This window comes from Mustelus asterias, unplaced genomic scaffold (assembly GCF_964213995.1).
Source record: "Mustelus asterias unplaced genomic scaffold, sMusAst1.hap1.1 HAP1_SCAFFOLD_2505, whole genome shotgun sequence".
NCBI classification, from domain to species: Eukaryota; Metazoa; Chordata; class Chondrichthyes; order Carcharhiniformes; family Triakidae; genus Mustelus; species Mustelus asterias.
Window position 1 is genome coordinate 10,353 of NW_027592450.1, and position 19,648 is coordinate 30,000.

The window sequence follows — 19,648 nt, forward strand, 5'->3', positions numbered from 1 at the left end:
GAGACCCGCGCGCGCGCGGGGGGGGGCAGGCCGGGAAGGGTTGTAGTCCTCCCATCCCTCCTCAGAGTGACGGCCAATGGGGCGGGGGACTACAACTCCCAGCATGCGCGGCGCGCGGGGTGGGGTGTGGGGTGTGGGCGGCCGCCAAGGGAGGGGATTCAGCCCTTGTCAGGGCCCGCGCGGGGGGGGGGGGCAGGCCGGGAAGGGTTGTAGTCCTCCCATCCCTCCTCAGAGTGACGGCCAATGGGGCGGGGGACTACATCCCCCAGCATGCACCGCCAGGGTCCGGCGCCGCGCCTGCGCATTGAGGAGGAGGAGGAGGAGGGCGACTAAAAAAAAAGATGGCGGGCGGCAAGCCGCGCAACCAGGCCAACGCCGAGCGGGGCGTGGAGTCGGCGAGCGAACGCGTGCTGCGGGAGTGCCACTCGCTCTACGCCGAGCCGAGGACCGGTAAGGCCCAGCTTGGAAGCGCTTGGCCAAAAGAAATGGTTTTTAAAACGCCCCCCGGCCCCCGCCATCAAAGCCCGGGCCCCGGAGAGGGTGAGCCGGAAAACCCGGTGCTGGATCCTTGTGCTGACTGGATCGGGACCGCCCCCCCTCTCTCCAGTCATTACAATGGGCGGCTCCCGATCCCGATCCCGATCCCGGAGAGGGGAATCCGCCCATCCGGGATTTGCAGATGACCGGCCTCTCCATCGGTTTGAATGGGAGGAAGGGGGTTCCCCCCAGTTCACCCACAATATTCAAACTTGGTCCCTCCATTCCCCCCCCCATTATAGAGCCTGGGGTTCCCCCCCCAGGACCCCCAGATTATCAAACTTGGTCCCTCCAATCCCCCCATTATAGAGCCTGGGGTTCCCCCCCCAGGACCCCCTGATTATCAAACTTGGTCTCTTTCCCCCCATTATAGAGCCTGGGGTTCCTCCCAGACCCCCATAATAGTCAAACTTGGTCCCTTTCCCCCCATTATAGAGCCTGGGGTCCCCCCCAGGACCCCCAGATTATCAAACTTGGTCCCTCCATTCCCCCCCATTATAGAGCCTGGGGTTCCCCCCAGGACCCCCAGATTATCAAACTTGGTCCCTCCATTCCCCCCCATTGTAGAGCCTGGGGTTCCCCCCCAGGACCCCCAGATTATCAAACTTGGTCCCTCCATTCCCCCCCATTGTAGAGCCTGGGGTCCCCCCAGGACCCCCATAGTAGCCAAACTTGGGCTATTTCCCCCATTATGGATCATGGGGTTCCCCCAGGACCCCCAGATTATCAAACTTGGTCTCATTCCCCCCCATTATAGAGCCTGGGGTCCCCCCCAGGACCCCCTGATTATCAAACTTGGTCTCTTTCCCCCCATTATAGAGCCTGGGGTCCCCCCCAGGACCCCCTGATTATCAAACTTGGTCTCTTTCCCCCCATTATAGAGCCTGGGGTCCCCCCCAGGACCCCCAGATTATCAAACTTGGTCTCATTCCCCCCCATTATAGAGCCTGGGGTTCCTCCCAGACCCCCATAATAGTCAAACTTGGTCCCTTTCCCCCCATTATAGAGCCTGGGGTCCCCCCCAGGACCCCCAGATTATCAAACTTGGTCTCATTCCCCCCATTATAGAGCCTGGGGTTCCCCCCCAGGACCCCCAGATTATCAAACTTGGTCCCTCCATTCCCCCCCATTGTAGAGCCTGGGGTTCCCCCCAGGACCCCCAGATTATCAAACTTGGTCTCTTTCCCCCCATTATAGAGCCTGGGGTCCCCCCAGGACCCCCAGATTATCAAACTTGGTCTCTTTCCCCCCATTATAGAGCCTGGGGTTCCCCCCAGGACCCCCAGATTATCAAACTTGGTCTCTTTCCCCCCATTATAGAGCCTGGGGTCCCCCCCAGGACCCCCTGATTATCAAACTTGGTCTCTTTCCCCCCATTATAGAGCCTGGGGTCCCCCCCAGGACCCCCTGATTATCAAACTTGGTCTCTTTCCCCCCATTATAGAGCCTGGGGTCCCCCCCAGGACCTCCTGATTATCAAACTTGGTCCCTCCATTCCCCCCCATTGTAGAGCCTGGGGTCCCCCCCAGGACCCCCAGATTATCAAACTTGGTCCCTCCAATCCCCCCCATTATAGAGCCTGGGGTTCCCCCCCCAGGACCCCCTGATTATCAAACTTGGTCCCTCCATTCCCCCCCATTATAGAGCCTGGGGTTCCCCCCCCCAGGACCCCCAGATTATCAAACTTGGTCCCTCCATTCCCCCCCCCATTGTAGAGCCTGGGGTTCCCCCCAGGACCCCCAGATTATCAAACTTGGTCCCTCCATTCCCCCCCATTGTAGAGCCTGGGGTCCCCCCCAGGACCCCCTGATTATCAAACTTGGTCTCTTTCCCCCCATTATAGAGCCTGGGGTCCCCCCCAGGACCCCCAGATTATCAAACTTGGTCTCATTCCCCCCATTATAGAGCCTGGGGTCCCCCCCAGGACCCCCAGATTATCAAACTTGGTCTCTTTCCCCCCATTATAGAGCCTGGGGTCCCCCCCAGGACCCCCAGATTATCAAACTTGGTCCCTCCATTCCCCCCCATTGTAGAGCCTGGGGTTCCCCCCCCAGGACCCCCTGATTATCAAACTTGGTCCCTCCATTCCCCCCCATTATGGAGCCTGGGGTTCCTCCCAGACCCCCATAGTAGCCAAACTTGGGCTATTTCCCCCATTATGGATCATGGGGTTCCCCCAGGACCCCCAGATTATCAAACTTGGTCCCTCCATTCCCCCCCATTGTAGAGCCTGGGGTCCCCCCAGGACCCCCATAGTAGCCAAACTTGGGCTATTTCCCCCATTATGGATCATGGGGTTCCCCCAGGACCCCCAGATTATCAAACTTGGTCTCATTCCCCCCCATTATAGAGCCTGGGGTTCCTCCCAGACCCCCATAATAGTCAAACTTGGTCCCTTTCCCCCCATTATAGAGCCTGGGGTTCCTCCCAGACCCCCATAATAGTCAAACTTGGTCCCTTTCCCCCCATTATAGAGCCTGGGGTCCCCCCCAGGACCCCCAGATTATCAAACTTGGTCTCATTCCCCCCATTGTAGAGCCTGGGGTCCCCCCCAGGACCCCCAGATTATCAAACTTGGTCCCTCCATTCCCCCCCATTGTAGAGCCTGGGGTTCCCCCCAGGACCCCCAGATTATCAAACTTGGTCTCTTTCCCCCCATTATAGAGCCTGGGGTCCCCCCCAGGACCCCCAGATTATCAAACTTGGTCTCTTTCCCCCCATTATAGAGCCTGGGGTTCCCCCCAGGACCCCCAGATTATCAAACTTGGTCTCTTTCCCCCCATTATAGAGCCTGGGGTCCCCCCCAGGACCCCCTGATTATCAAACTTGGTCTCTTTCCCCCCATTATAGAGCCTGGGGTCCCCCCCAGGACCCCCTGATTATCAAACTTGGTCTCTTTCCCCCCATTATAGAGCCTGGGGTCCCCCCCAGGACCTCCTGATTATCAAACTTGGTCCCTCCATTCCCCCCCATTGTAGAGCCTGGGGTCCCCCCCAGGACCCCCAGATTATCAAACTTGGTCCCTCCAATCCCCCCCATTATAGAGCCTGGGGTTCCCCCCCCAGGACCCCCTGATTATCAAACTTGGTCCCTCCATTCCCCCCCATTATAGAGCCTGGGGTTCCCCCCCCCAGGACCCCCAGATTATCAAACTTGGTCCCTCCATTCCCCCCCCCATTGTAGAGCCTGGGGTTCCCCCCAGGACCCCCAGATTATCAAACTTGGTCCCTCCATTCCCCCCCATTGTAGAGCCTGGGGTCCCCCCCAGGACCCCCTGATTATCAAACTTGGTCTCTTTCCCCCCATTATAGAGCCTGGGGTCCCCCCCAGGACCCCCAGATTATCAAACTTGGTCTCATTCCCCCCATTATAGAGCCTGGGGTCCCCCCCAGGACCCCCAGATTATCAAACTTGGTCTCTTTCCCCCCATTATAGAGCCTGGGGTCCCCCCCAGGACCCCCAGATTATCAAACTTGGTCCCTCCATTCCCCCCCATTGTAGAGCCTGGGGTTCCCCCCCCAGGACCCCCTGATTATCAAACTTGGTCCCTCCATTCCCCCCCATTATAGAGCCTGGGGTTCCCCCCCCCAGGACCCCCAGATTATCAAACTTGGTCCCTCCATTCCCCCCCCCATTGTAGAGCCTGGGGTCCCCCCCAGGACCCCCTGATTATCAAACTTGGTCTCTTTCCCCCCATTATAGAGCCTGGGGTCCCCCCCAGGACCCCCAGATTATCAAACTTGGTCCCTCCATTCCCCCCCATTATAGAGCCTGGGGTCCCCCCCAGGACCCCCAGATTATCAAACTTGGTCTCTTTCCCCCCATTATAGAGCCTGGGGTCCCCCCCAGGACCCCCTGATTATCAAACTTGGTCTCTTTCCCCCCATTGTAGAGCCTGGGGTCCCCCCCAGGACCCCCAGATTATCAAACTTGGTCTCATTCCCCCCCATTATAGAGCCTGGGGTCCCCCCCAGGACCCCCAGATTATCAAACTTGGTCTCTTTCCCCCCATTATAGAGCCTGGGGTTCCCCCCAGGACCCCCTGATTATCAAACTTGGTCTCTTTCCCCCCCATTGTAGAGCCTGGGGTTCCCCCCCCAGGACCCCCAGATTATCAAACTTGGTCCCTCCATTCCCCCCCATTGTAGAGCCTGGGGTCCCCCCCCAGGACCCCCAGATTATCAAACTTGGTCCCTCCATTCCCCCCCATTGTAGAGCCTGGGGTCCCCCCAGGACCCCCATAGTAGCCAAACTTGGGCTATTTCCCCCATTATGGATCATGGGGTTCCCCCCAGGACCCCCATAATAGTCAAACTTGGTCCCTTTCCCCCCATTATAGAGCCTGGGGTCCCCCCCAGGACCCCCTGATTATCAAACTTGGTCCCTCCATTCCCCCCCATTGTAGAGCCTGGGGTCCCCCCCAGGACCCCCAGATTATCAAACTTGGTCTCATTCCCCCCATTGTAGAGCCTGGGGCCCCCCCAGGACCCCCAGATTATCAAACTTGGTCTCATTCCCCCCCATTATAGAGCCTGGGGTTCCTCCCAGACCCCCATAATAGTCAAACTTGGTCCCTTTCCCCCCATTATAGAGCCTGGGGTCCCCCCCAGGACCCCCTGATTATCAAACTTGGTCCCTCCATTCCCCCCCATTATAGAGCCTGGGGTTCCCCCCCAGGACCCCCAGATTATCAAACTTGGTCCCTCCATTCCCCCCCATTATAGAGCCTGGGGTTCCCCCCAGGACCCCCAGATTATCAAACTTGGTCCCTCCAATCCCCCCCATTATAGAGCCTGGGGTCCCCCCCAGGACGCCCAGATTATCAAACTTGGTCCCTCCATTCCCCCCCATTGTAGAGCCTGGGGTCCCCCCCAGGACCCCCAGATTATCAAACTTGGTCTCATTCCCCCCCATTATAGAGCCTGGGGTCCCCCCCAGGACCCCCAGATTATCAAACTTGGTCTCTTTCCCCCCATTATAGAGCCTGGGGTTCCCCCCAGGACCCCCTGATTATCAAACTTGGTCTCTTTCCCCCCCATTGTAGAGCCTGGGGTTCCCCCCCCAGGACCCCCAGATTATCAAACTTGGTCCCTCCATTCCCCCCCATTGTAGAGCCTGGGGTCCCCCCAGGACCCCCATAGTAGCCAAACTTGGGCTATTTCCCCCATTATGGATCATGGGGTTCCCCCCAGGACCCCCATAATAGTCAAACTTGGTCCCTTTCCCCCCATTATAGAGCCTGGGGTCCCCCCCAGGACCCCCTGATTATCAAACTTGGTCTCTTTCCCCCCATTATAGAGCCTGGGGTCCCCCCCAGGACCCCCAGATTATCAAACTTGGTCTCATTCCCCCCATTATAGAGCCTGGGGTCCCCCCCAGGACCCCCAGATTATCAAACTTGGTCTCTTTCCCCCCATTATAGAGCCTGGGGTCCCCCCCAGGACCCCCTGATTATCAAACTTGGTCTCATTCCCCCCATTATAGAGCCTGGGGTCCCCCCCAGGACCCCCTGATTATCAAACTTGGTCTCTTTCCCCCCATTATAGAGCCTGGGGTCCCCCCCAGGACCCCCAGATTATCAAACTTGGTCCCTCCATTCCCCCCCATTGTAGAGCCTGGGGTTCCCCCCCCAGGACCCCCAGATTATCAAACTTGGTCCCTCCATTCCCCCCCATTGTAGAGCCTGGGGTTCCCCCCAGGACCCCCAGATTATCAAACTTGGTCTCTTTCCCCCCATTATAGAGCCTGGGGTCCCCCCCAGGACCCCCAGATTATCAAACTTGGTCCCTCCATTCCCCCCCATTGTAGAGCCAGGGGTTCCCCCCCCAGGACCCCCAGATTATCAAACTTGGTCTCTTTCCCCCCATTATAAAGCCTGGGGTCCCCCCCAGGACCCCCAGATTATCAAACTTGGTCTCTTTCCCCCCATTATAAAGCCTGGGGTCCCCCCCCAGGACCCCCAGATTATCAAACTTGGTCTCTTTCCCCCCATTATAGAGCCTGGGGTCCCCCCCAGGACCCCCAGATTATCAAACTTGGTCTCTTTCCCCCATTATAGAGCCTGGGGTCACCCCCAGGACCCCCAGATTATCAAACTTGGTCCCTCCATTCCCCCCATTATAGAGCCTGGGGTCCCCCCCAGGACCCCCAGATTATCAAACTTGGTCTCATTCCCACCATTATAGAGCCTGGGGTCCCCCCCAGGACCCCCAGATTATCAAACTTGGTCTCATTCCCCCCATTATAAAGCCTGGGGTCCCCCCCAGGACCCCCAGATTATCAAACTTGGTCTCTTTCCCCCCATTATAGAGCCTGGGGTCCCCCCCAGGACCCCCAGATTATCAAACTTGGTCTCATTCCCCCCATTATAAAGCCTGGGGTCCCCCCCAGGACCCCCAGATTATCAAACTTGGTCTCTTTCCCCCCATTATAGAGCCTGGGCCCCCCCCCCAGGACCCCCAGATTATCAAACTTGGTCTCTTTCCCCCCATTATAGAGCCTGGGGTCCCCCCCAGGACCCCCAGATTATCAAACTTTTTCTCTTTCCCCCCATTATAGAGCCTGGGGTCCCCCCCAGGACCCCCTGATTATCAAACTTGGTCTCTTTCCCCCCATTATAGAGCCTGGGGTCCCCCCCAGGACCCCCTGATTATCAAACTTGGTCTCTTTCCCCCCATTATAGAGCCTGGGGTTCCCCCCAGGACCCCCAGATTATCAAACTTGGTCCCTCCATTCCCCCCATTATAGAGCCTGGGGTCCCCCCCAGGACCCCCAGATTATCAAACTTGGTCCCTCCATTCCCCCCATTATAGAGCCTGGGGTCCCCCCCAGGACCCCCAGATTATCAAACTTGGTCCCTCCATTCCCCCCCATTGTAGAGCCTGGGGTCCCCCCCAGGACCCCCAGATTATCAAACTTGGTCTCATTCCCACCATTATAGAGCCTGGGGTCCCCCCCAGGACCCCCAGATTATCAAACTTGGTCTCATTCCCCCCATTATAAAGCCTGGGGTCCCCCCCAGGACCCCCAGATTATCAAACTTGGTCTCTTTCCCCCCATTATAGAGCCTGGGGTCCCCCCCAGGACCCCCAGATTATCAAACTTGGTCTCATTCCCCCCATTATAAAGCCTGGGGTCCCCCCCAGGACCCCCAGATTATCAAACTTGGTCTCTTTCCCCCCATTATAGAGCCTGGGCCCCCCCCCCAGGACCCCCAGATTATCAAACTTGGTCTCTTTCCCCCCATTATAGAGCCTGGGGTCCCCCCCAGGACCCCCAGATTATCAAACTTTTTCTCTTTCCCCCCATTATAGAGCCTGGGGTCCCCCCCAGGACCCCCTGATTATCAAACTTGGTCTCTTTCCCCCCATTATAGAGCCTGGGGTCCCCCCCAGGACCCCCTGATTATCAAACTTGGTCTCTTTCCCCCCATTATAGAGCCTGGGGTTCCCCCCAGGACCCCCAGATTATCAAACTTGGTCCCTCCATTCCCCCCATTATAGAGCCTGGGGTCCCCCCCAGGACCCCCAGATTATCAAACTTGGTCCCTCCATTCCCCCCCATTGTAGAGCCTGGGGTCCTCCCAGACCCCCCAGATTAGCCAAACTTGGCCTCTTTCCCCCATTATAGAGTGTGGGGTCCCCCCAGGGAACCTCATATTAGTCAAACTTGGTCCCTTTCCCCCATTATAAAGCCTGGGGTTCCTCCCAGACCCCCAGATTAGCCAAACTTGGCCTCTTCCCCCCCATTATAGAGCCTGGGGTTCCCCCAGGACCCCCAGATTATCAAACTTGGCCTCTTTCCCCCATTATAGAGCGTGGAGTCCCCCCAGGGAACCTCATATTAGTCAAATTTGTCCCTTTCCCCCATTGTAGAGCGTGGGGTTCCCCCAGGACCCCCAGATTAGTCAAACTTAGTCCCATTCCCCAAATATAGAGTATGGGGTCCCCCCAGGACCCCCCCGATTCGTCAAACTTGGTCTGTTTCCCCCAAAATATAGCCTGGGGCCCCCCCACGACCCCCAGATTAGTCAGACTTGGTCCCTTTCCCCCATTATAAAGCGTGGGGTTCCCCCAGGACCCCCATAATAGTCAAACTTGGCCTCTTTCACCCATTATAGAGCGTGGGGTTCCCCCAGGACCCCCAGATTATCAAACTTTGATTTGATTTATTATTGTCACAGGTACTGGGATACAGTGAAAAGTATTGTTTTTTGCGCGCTATACAGACAAAGCATACCGTTCATAGAGAAGGAAAGGAGAGGGTGCAGAATGTAGCGTTACAGTCACAGCTCGGGGTGTAGAGAAAGATCAACTTAATGCGAGGTCGGTCCATTCAAAAGCAGCAGGGAAGAAGCTGTTCTTGAGTCGGTCGGTACGTGACCTCAGACTTTTGTATCCTGTTCCCGACGGAAGAAGGTGGAAGAGAGAATGTCCGGGGTGTGTGGGGGGGGGGTCCTTAATTATGCCGGCTGCTTTTCCCCCCCGAGGCAGCGGGAAGTGTAGACAGAGTCAATGGATGGGAGGCTGGTGATGGGATTGGGCTACATTCACGACCCCTTTTGTAGTTCCTTGCGGTCTTGGGCAGAGCAGGAGCCCCAGACCAAGCTGTGATACAACCAGAAAGAATGCTTTCTATGGGGCATCTGTAAAAGTTGGTGAGAGTCGTAGCTGACACGCCGAATTTCCTTTGTCTCCTGAGAAAGTAGAGGCGTTGTGGTGGGGCTGCCGTCCGTCCGTGACTGAGGGAGAGGCTTGCGTTTGGACAGCGAACCCCACCCTCCCCTCCAGCTCTCTCTCTCGACCAGGGTGAAGTGAGAGAGGATGAGAGCGCCACCAACAACACACACACAGCCTGACTCCATCCATGATGAAGCAGCCCCCTACACCCCCCTCCCTATCTCTGTAACCTCCTCCAGAGGTTACAGAGATAGGGAGGGGGTGTAGGGGGCTGGAGGAGGTTACAGAGAGAGGGAGGGGGGTGTAGGGGGCTGGAGGAGGTTACAGAGATAGGGAGGGGGGTGTAGGGGGCTGGAGGGGGTTACAGAGAGAGGGAGGGGGGTGTAGGGGGCTGGAGGGGGTTACAGAGATAGGGAGGGGGTGTAGGGGGCTGGAGGGGGTTACAGAGATAGGGAGGGGGGTGTAGGGGGCTGGAGGGGGTTACAGAGATAGGGAGGGGGTGTAGGGGGCTGGAGGGGGTTACAGAGATAGGGAGGGGGGTGGAGGGGGCTGGAGGAGGTTACAGAGATAGGGAGGGGGTGTAGGGGCTGGAGGAGGTTACAGAGATAGGGAGGGGGTGTAGGGGTTGGAGGGGGTTACAGAGATAGGGAGGGGGGTGTAGGGGGCTGGAGGGGGTTACAGAGATAGGGAGGGGGTGTAGGGGGCTGGAGGAGGTTACAGAGATAGGGAGGGGGTGTAGGGGCTGGAGGAGGTTACAGAGATAGGGAGGGAGTGTAGGGGCTGGAGGAGGTTACAGAGATAGGGAGGGGGGTGTAGGGGGCTGGAGGGGGTTACAGAGAGAGGGAGGGGGGTGTAGGGGGCTGGAGGAGGTTACAGAGATAGGGAGGGGGTGTAGGGGGCTGGAGGAGGTTACAGAGATAGGGAGGGGGTGTAGGGGGCTGGAGGGGGTTACAGAGATAGGGAGGGGGTGTAGGGGGCTGGAGGAGGTTACAGAGATAGGGAGGGGGTGTAGGGGGCTGGAGGGGGTTACAGAGATAGGGAGGGGGTGTAGGGGTTGGAGGAGGTTACAGAGATAGGGAGGGGGGTGTAGGGGGCTGGAGGAGGTTACAGAGATAGGGAGGGGGTGTAGGGGGCTGGAGGGGGTTACAGAGATAGGGAGGGGGTGTAGGGGTTGGAGGAGGTTACAGAGATAGGGAGGGGGTGTAGGGGGCTGGAGGAGGTTACAGAGATAGGGAGGGGGTGTCGGGGTTGGAGGAGGGCGATCGGGGGCTGCTGGGAATCTTGGCTCTCTGCTGCTCTGACCCCGAGGGTGTCTGCTGTTGAGGTCAGGACGTTCCCCGTGTGGGATTGGCTGAGTGGAAACGTTATCTGATTGAGGGGAAGGAGCACCGAGAGAATTCAATGCAATCGTGACCCAGAGCGCGAGTGACCCACACCCTGTTCCAAGATGGAGAACACAGATAAGGGGGAGAAGTCTTTGTTCAAACACGCAGCACACATCAGATCTCTGCACCTGGGAGACGGGCCACTGGGCAGCCAAACATCGTGTCCCCAGGATGCAGGAACAGGGGGAGGGAGGGTTCTTGGCGCAGGGTGTGACGCGTGGCACTGACTTCCCATCAACTCAACCGGAGACAAGACAGACTGTCCCTGTGGGAGGGTCAGTGCTGAGGGAGCGCCGCACTGTGGGAGGGTCAGTGCTGAGGGAGCGCCGCACTGTGGGAGGGTCGGTGCTGAGGGAGCGCCGCACTGTGGGAGGGTCAGTGCTGAGGGAGCGCCGCACTGTGGGAGGGTCGGTGCTGAGGGAGCGCCGCACTGTGGGAGGGTCAGTGCTGAGGGAGCGCCGCACTGTGGGAGGGTCGGTGCTGAGGGAGCGCCGCACTGTGGGAGGGTCAGTGCTGAGGGAGCGCCGCACTGTGGGAGGGTCGGTGCTGAGGGAGCGCCGCACTGTGGGAGGATCAGTGCTGAGGGAGCGCCGCACTGTGGGAGGGTCAGTGCTGAGGGAGCGCCGCACTGTGGGAGGATCAGTGCTGAGGGAGCGCCGCACTGTGGGAGGGTCAGTGCTGAGGGAGCGCCGCACTGTGGGAGGGTCAGTGCTGAGGGAGCGCCGCACTGTGGGAGGGTCGGTGCTGAGGGAGCGCCGCACTGTGGGAGGGTCAGTGCTGAGGGAGCGCCGCACTGTGGGAGGGTCGGTGCTGAGGGAGCGCCGCACTGTGGGAGGGTCAGTGCTGAGGGAGCGCCGCACTGTGGGAGGGTCGGTGCTGAGGGAGCGCCGCACTGTGGGAGGGTCAGTGCTGAGGGAGCGCCGCACTGTGGGAGGGTCGGTGCTGAGGGAGCGCCGCACTGTGGGAGGATCAGTGCTGAGGGAGCGCCGCACTGTGGGAGGGTCAGTGCTGAGGGAGCGCCGCACTGTGGGAGGATCAGTGCTGAGGGAGCGCCGCACTGTGGGAGGGTCAGTGCTGAGGGAGCGCCGCACTGTGGGAGGGTCAGTGCTGAGGGAGCGCCGCACTGTGGGAGGGTCAGTGCTGAGGGAGCGCCGCACTGTGGGAGGGTCGGTGCTGAGGGTGCGCCGCACTGTGGGAGGGTCGGTGCTGAGGGAGTGCCGCACTGTGGGAGGGTCGGTGCTGAGGGAGCGCCGCACTGTGGGAGGGTCGGTGCTGAGGGAGTGCCGCACTGTGGGAGGGTCGGTGCTGAGGGAGTGCCGCACTGTGGGAGGGTCGGTGCTGAGGGAGCGCCGCACTGTGGGAGGGTCGGTGCTGAGGGAGCGCCGCACTGTGGGAGGGTCGGTGCTGAGGGAGCGCCGCACTGTGGGAGGGTCGGTGCTGAGGGAGCGCCGCACTGTGGGAGGGTCGGTGCTGAGGGAGCGCCGCACTGTGGGAGGGTCGGTGCTGAGGGAGCGCCGCACTGTGGGAGGGTCGGTGCTGAGGGAGTGCCGCACTGTGGGAGGGTCGGTGCTGAGGGAGCGCCGCACTGTGGGAGGGTCGGTGCTGAGGGAGCGCCGCACTGTGGGAGGGTCGTTGCTGAGGGAGCGCCGCACTGTGGGAGGGTCGGTGCTGAGGGAGCGCCGCACTGTGGGAGGGTCAGTGCTGAGGGAGCGCCGCACTGTGGGAGGGTCAGTGCTGAGGGAGCGCTGCACTGTGGGAGGGTCAGTGCTGAGGGAGCGCCGCACTGTGGGAGGGTCAGTGCTGAGGGAGCGCCGCACTGTGGGAGGGTCGGTGCTGAGGGAGCGCCGCACTGTGGGAGGGTCAGTGCTGAGGGAGCGCCGCACTGTGGGAGGGTCAGTGCTGAGGGAGCGCCGCACTGTGGGAGGGTCGGTGCTGAGTGAGGGAGACGGGGGTCTCGGGATGAGGATCAGTGAGGGGGGGGGAGTGAGGGAGCCGCCAGCTCCCTGTGGGTGAGAGTCTGGGTCTGTGGGTGAGGATCAGTGAGGGGGGAGGGGAGTGAGGGAGCCGCTAGCTCCCTGTGGGTGAGAGTCTGGGTCTGTGGGTGAGGATCAGTGAGTGAAACTCGAATGCGGAGGCCTTGGCGCTGCTTGTGGTCTCGGACAAGTTGCCTCTGCAACCCTGAACTCGGAGATGTTATGTTAGTGCCCTCCTTGTGCCTGGTACAACACAGAGAGAGGTGTTTGAGTTTAATCCGTGAGACACCCAATGACTGAGTGGGTCCACAGGATGTTAGAAATACCCCGGGCAGCGTAATATATAGCAGGTCCCTTCAAAACTCTGATCGCAACAGCTGATTGGATTAATTATTGTACTGGGATACAGTGAAAAGTATTGTTCCTTGCGCGCTATACAGACAAAGCATACCGTTCATAGAGAAGGAAAGGGGAGGGTGCAGAATGTAGCGTTACAGTCACAGCTCGGGGTGCAGAGAAAGATCAACTCCGAGTTTATTTATTAGTGACAAGTTAGGTTTACATTAACACTGCAATGGAGTTACTGTGAAATCCCCCTGGCCGCCCGCAGTCCAGCTCGGGCCAATCCACCCTAACCAGCACGCCTTTCGGACTGTGGGAGGAAACCGGAGCACCCCCCCGGGGGAAACCCACGCAGACACGAGGAGAATGTGCAAAACTCTGTGACCCGAGCCGGGAATCGAACCCGGGTCCTCGGCGCTGTGAAGCAGCAGCGCTAACCCACTGCGCCAAGTTAGGTCCACTCAAAAGCAGCAGGGGAAGAAGCTGTTCTTGAGTCGGTCGGTACGCGACCTCAGACTTTTGTTATCTTTTTCCCCCGACGGAAGAAGGTGGAAGAGAGAATGTCCGGGGGGTGCGTGGGGGGGGGGGTCCTTAATTATGCCGGCTGCTTTTCCCCCCCGAGGGAAGTGCAGACAGAGTCAATAGATGGGAGGCTGGTGATGGATTGGGCTACATTCACGACCCCCTTTTGTAGTTCCTTGCGGTCTTGGGCAGAGCAGGAGCCCCAGACCAAGCTGTGATACAACCCAGAAAGGATGCTTTCTATGGGGCATCTGTAAAAGTTGGTGAGAGTCGTAGCGGACATGCCGAATTTCCTTCGTCTCCCTGAGAAAGTAGAGGGGGGAGATTGAGGGGAGGAGGTGATACAGGGGCGCTGTCACTGGGCTGGGTTTGTGGGATGGTACCCAGACAGGATTGGAGTGAGTGTGAAGGTGTTCTCTGAGTGACGCTGTGCTCCTGTTATTCCACAGGTCTGATTGACATTGGGTCGAAGCTCGGACTCCACCTACTCCAGCCTCGGAAGAAAATTAACGTCATGTTGATGGGTAACCACTCGGCTGGTAAAAGCTCCTTCATCAACTGGTAAGGCGAGCACAGCCTGGGCACCATGCCGAGGGAGCGCCGCACTGCGGGCAGTGCTGAGGGAGCGCCGCACTGTGGGAGGGTCAGTGCTGAGGGAGCGCTGCACTGTGGGAGGGTCAGTGCTGAGGGAGCGCCGCACTGTGGGAGGGTCAGTGCTGAGGGAGCGCCGCACTGTGGGCAGTGCTGAGGGAGCGCCGCACTGTGGGCAGTGCTGAGGGAGCGCCGCACTGTGGGCAGTGCTGAGGGAGGGCCGCACTGCGGGCAGTGCTGAGGGAGCGCCGCACTGTGGGAGGGTCGGTGCTGAGGGAGCGCCGCACTGTGGGCAGTGCTGAGGGAGCGCCGCACTGTGGGAGGGTCGGTGCTGAGGGAGCGCTGCACTGTGGGAGGGTCGGTGCTGAGGGAGCGCCGCACTGTGGGAGGGTCAGTGCTGAGGGAGCGCCGCACTGTGGGAGGGTCGGTGCTGAGGGAGCGCCGCACTGTGGGAGGGTCGGTGCTGAGGGAGCGCCGCACTGTGGGAGGGTCAGTGCTGAGGGAGCGCCGCACTGTGGGAGGGTCGGTGCTGAGGAAGCGCCGCACTGTGGGCAGTGCTGAGGGAGCGCCGCACTGTGGGAGGGTCGGTGCTGAGGGAGCGCCGCACTGTGGGAGGGTCGGTGCTGAGGGAGCGCCGCACTGTGGGCAGTGCTGAGGGAGCGCCGCACTGTGGGAGGGTCAGTGCTGAGGGAGCGCCGCACTGTGGGAGGGTCGGTGCTGAGGGAGCGCCGCACTGTGGGAGGGTCAGTGCTGAGGGAGCGCCGCACTGTGGGAGGGTCAGTGCTGAGGGAGCGCCGCACTGTGGGAGGGTCAGTGCTGAGGGAGCGCCGCACTGTGGGAGGGTCAGTGCTGAGGGAGCGCCGCACTGTGGGAGGGTCAGTGCTGAGGGAGCGCCGCACTGTGGGAGGGTCAGTGCTGAGGGAGCGTCGCACTGTGGGAGGGTCAGTGCTGAGGGAGCGCCGTACTGTGGGAGGGTCAGTGCTGAGGGAGCGCCGCACTGTGGGAGGGTCGGTGCTGAGGGAGCGCCGCACTGTGGGAGGGTCAGTGCTGAGGGAGCGCCGCACTGTGGGAGGGTCAGTGCTGAGGGAGCGCCGCAATGTGGGAGGGTCGGTGCTGAGGGAGCGCCGCACTGTGGGAGGGTCAGTGCTGAGGGAGCGCCGCACTGTGGGCAGTGCTGAAGGAGCGCCGCACTGTGGGAGGGTCAGTGCTGAGGGAGCGCCGCACTGTGGGAGGGTCGGTGCTGAGGGAGCGCCGCACTGTGGGAGGGTCGGTGCTGAGGGAGCGCCGCACTGTGGGAGGGTCAGTGCTGAGGGAGCACCGCACTGTGGGAGGGTCAGTGCTGAGGGAGCGCCGCACTGTGGGAGGGTCAGTGCTGAGGGAGCGCCGCACTGCGGGTGGGTCAGTGCTGAGGGAGCGCCGCACTGTGGGCAGTGCTGAGGGAGCGCCGCACTGTGGGACGGTCAGTGCTGAGGGAGCGCCGCACTGTGGGAGGGTCAGTGCTGAGGGAGCGCCGCACTGTGGGAGGGTCGGTGCTGAGGGAGCGCCGCACTGTGGGAGGGTCAGTGCTGAGGGAGCACCGCACTGTGGGAGGGTCAGTGCTGAGGGAGCGCCGCACTGTGGGAGGGTCAGTGCTGAGGGAGCGCCGCACTGCGGGTGGGTCAGTGCTGAGGGAGCGCCACACTGCGGGAGGGTCAGTGCTGAGGGAGCGCCGCACTGTGGGAGTGTCAGTGCTGAGGGAGCGCCGCACTGTGGGAGGGTCAGTGCTGAGGGAGCGCCGCACTGTGGGCAGTGCTGAGGGAGCGCCGCACTGCGGGAGGGTCGGTGCTGAGGGAGCGCCGCACTGCGGGAGGGTCGGTGCTGAGGGAGCGCCGCACTGCGGGAGGGTCGGTGCTGAGGGAGCGCCGCACTGTGGGAGGGTCAGTGCTGAGGGAGCGCCGCACTGTGGGAGGGTCGGTGCTGAGGGAGCGCCGCACTGTGGGAGGGTCGGTGCTGAGGGAGCGCTGCACTGTCAGGAACCTTCTCTCACGATGCTGTGTGTACCGGGTAGGTACGTGGAGGAACATATCCAGAGAACCGGTGTGGCCATCGAGACTCAGGGATTCGCCTTCGTGATCAGCGGGCGAAAACGGGAGTCGCTGACCGTGAGTGTGTTCAGATCTCCTAGCGCGGAGCCTCACCGTCACCCCCCCTCCCCCATGGACCTTCCTGTAGAGCCCCCTTCCTCCACTCCCTGTGCCCGTTCTCAGCCTCTGATCCACAGCCTCAGAGTGTCAGCTGAACCCCAGCTCACCCGTGTCTTGAGACACCACAGCGGGACTCCAGGCTGGCCCCTGTACCGAGCTGGAGAAGACCACTCAGCCCCTCGATCCCTGCCGCCCCCTCCGATCAGACCCTGTGTGGCCCGATCGTGGCCTCCAACTCCCCACCGAAATTCCACAGCCGGAATCTTCTCCGAGGGAAGGAAATTCCTCCTCGTCTCCGTTGGAGGAGAGACCCCCTTATTCTGAATCTGGAGCCACCCCCCCCCGACCCCCCGTTCTAGATCCCTGCCCCCCCCTTCCCCTGAGAGGGGGAAAACGTCCTCTCAGTGACCCCCCCGCTCCGTCGAGACCCCACTTCCTCATCGTCAGACAGGGTGATCCCACCTTGTGGCTCTAAACTCCAGTGGGTTCCAGTCCCCAATCCGCGCAGGTCTTTCCCGGTTTGACAATCGCCCCAACCTCCACCCCCCAGGAATCTCTCCCAGTGAATCTTCTCCGAGTCGAGTCTATCCCTCCACCAGCGAGACCAAAACTGGAGGTACGATGGCCCCAGTGCCCCGCCGCCGAGCGCCCGGATCCCTTCGTCCGGGCACACCCCCCCGGCTCACCGTCCTGGATCGTCCCACCTTGCGGCGACACCCTCGGGTACCTCTGACCATCGCAGCGACGCCCGGCTCCCTCTGTCCCGCAGCGATGCCCGGATCCCTCTGTCCCTCAGCGACGCCCGGATCCCTCTGTCCCACAGTGACACCCGGATCCCTCTGTCCCACAGCGACGCCCGGATCCCTCAGTCCCACAGCGACGCCCGGATCCCTCTGTCCCACAGTGACACCCGGATCCCTCTGTCCCACAGCGACACCCGGATCCCTCTGTCCCACAGCGACGCCCGGCTCCCTCTGTCCCACAGCGACGCCCGGATCCCTCTGTCCCACAGTGACGCCCGGATCCCTCTGTCCAACAGCGACGCCCGGATCCCTCTGTCCCGCAGCGACTCCCGGATCCCTCTGTCCCGCAGCGACACCCGGATCCCTCTGTCCCACAGCGACTCCCGGATCCCTCTGTCCCGCAGCGACACCCGGCTCCCTCTGTCCCACAGCGACGCCCGGCTCCCTCAGTCCCGCAGCGACGCCCGGATCCCTCTGTCCCGCAGCGACGCCCGGCTCCCTCAGTCCCGCAGCGACGCCCGGATCCCTCTGTCCCGCAGCGACGCCCGGATCCCTCTGTCCCGCAGCGACGCCCGGATCCCTCTGTCCCGCAGCGACGCCCGGATCCCTCTGTCCCACAGCGACGCCCGGATCCCTCTGTCCCGCAGCGACGCCCGGATCCCTCTGTCCCGCAGCGACGCCCGGATCCCTCTGTCCCGCAGCGACGCCCGGATCCCTCTGTCCCGCAGCGACGCCCGGATCCCTCTGTCCCACAGCGACGCCCGGATCCCTCTGTCCCGCAGCGACGCCCGGATCCCTCAGTCCCACAGCGACGCCCGGATCCCTCAGTCCCACAGCGACGCCCGGATCCCTCAGTCCCACAGCGACGCCCGGATCCCTCTGTCCCACAGCGACACCCGGATCCCTCTGTCCCACAGCGACACCCGGATCCCTCTGTCCCACAGCGACACCCGGATCCCTCTGTCCCACAGCGACGCCCGGATCCCTCTGTCCCACAGTGACACCCGGATCCCTCTGTCCCGCAGCGACGCCCGGATCCCTCTGTCCCACAGCGACGCCCGGATCCCTCTGTCCCGCAGCGACGCCCGGATCCCTCTGTCCCACAGCGACTCCCGGATCCCTCTGTCCCACAGCGACGCCCGGATCCCTCTGTCCCACAGCGACACCCGGATCCCTCTGTCCCACAGCGACTCCCGGATCCCTCTGTCCCACAGCGACGCCCGGATCCCTCTGTCCCACAGCGACGCCCGGATCCCTCTGTCCCACAGCGACGCCCGGATCCCTCTGTCCCACAGCGACGCCCGGATCCCTCTGTCCCACAGCGACACCCGGATCCCTCTGTCCCGCAGCGACGCCCGGATCCCTCTGTCCCGCAGCGACGCCCGGATCCCTCTGTCCCGCAGCGACGCCCGGATCCCTCTGTCCCGCAGCGATGCCCGGATCCCTCTGTCCCGCAGCGACGCCCGGATCCCTCTGTCCCGCAGCGACGCCCGGATCCCTCTGTCCCACAGCGACGCCCGGATCCCTCTGTCCCACAGCGACGCCCGGATCCCTCTGTCCCGCAGCGACGCCCGGATCCCTCTGTCCCACAGTGACGCCCGGATCCCTCTGTCCCACAGCGACGCCCGGATCCCTCTGTCCCACAGCGACGCCCGGATCCCTCTGTCCCACAGCGACGCCCGGATCCCTCTGCCCCACAGTGATGCCCGGATCCCTCTGTCCCACAGCGACGCCCGGATCCCTCTGCCCCACAGTGATGCCCGGATCCCTCTGTCCCACAGCGACGCCCGGATCCCTCTGCCCCACAGCGACACCCGGATCCCTCTGTCCCACAGCGACGCCCGGATCCCTCTGCCCCACAGTGATGCCCGGATCCCTCTGTCCCACAGCGACGCCCGGATCCCTCTGTCCCACAGCGACGCCCGGGTCCCTCTGTCCCACAGTGACACCCGGATCCCTCTGTCCCGCAGCGACGCCCGGATCCCTCTGTCCCACAGCGACACCCGGATCCCTCTGTCCCGCAGCGACGCCCGGATCCCTCTGTCCCACAGCGACGCCCGGATCCCTCTGTCCCGCAGCGACGCCCGGATCCCTCTGTCCCACAGCGATCCCCGGATCCCTCTGTCCCACAGCGACGCCCGGATCCCTCTGTCCCACAGCGACACCCGGATCCCTCTGTCCCACAGCGACTCCCGGATCCCTCTGTCCCACAGCGACGCCCGGATCCCTCTGTCCCACAGCGACGCCCGGATCCCTCTGTCCCACAGCGACGCCCGGATCCCTCTGTCCCACAGCGACGCCCGGATCCCTCTGTCCCACAGCGACACCCGGATCCCTCTGTCCCGCAGCGACGCCCGGATCCCTCTGTCCCGCAGTGACGCCCGGATCCCTCTGTCCCGCAGCGACGCCCGGATCCCTCTGTCCCGCAGCGACGCCCGGATCCCTCTGTCCCGCAGCGATGCCCGGATCCCTCTGTCCCGCAGCGACGCCCGGATCCCTCTGTCCCGCAGCGACGCCCGGATCCCTCTGTCCCACAGCGACGCCCGGATCCCTCTGTCCCACAGTGACGCCCGGATCCCTCTGTCCCGCAGTGACGCCCGGATCCCTCTGTCCCACAGCGACGCCCGGATCCCTCTGTCCCGCAGCGACGCCCGGATCCCTCTGTCCCGCAGCGACGCCCGGATCCCTCTGTCC

The 19,648-nt window shown here is 62.1% G+C and overlaps 1 pseudogene across 1 annotated transcript in view; it reads left to right on the forward strand.

The window, feature by feature from the left end:
* The first annotated feature begins 325 nt into the window (after positions 1 to 325).
* Positions 326 to 19,648, forward strand: part of LOC144489758 (uncharacterized) — a 42,429-nt pseudogene continuing 23,106 nt past the window's right edge. Inside the window, exons 1-3 of the transcript XR_013497045.1 lie at positions 326 to 450; positions 13,887 to 13,998; positions 16,076 to 16,169. The product of XR_013497045.1 is annotated as an uncharacterized LOC144489758 (transcript). The remainder of the gene's footprint in view (positions 451 to 13,886; positions 13,999 to 16,075; positions 16,170 to 19,648) is intronic.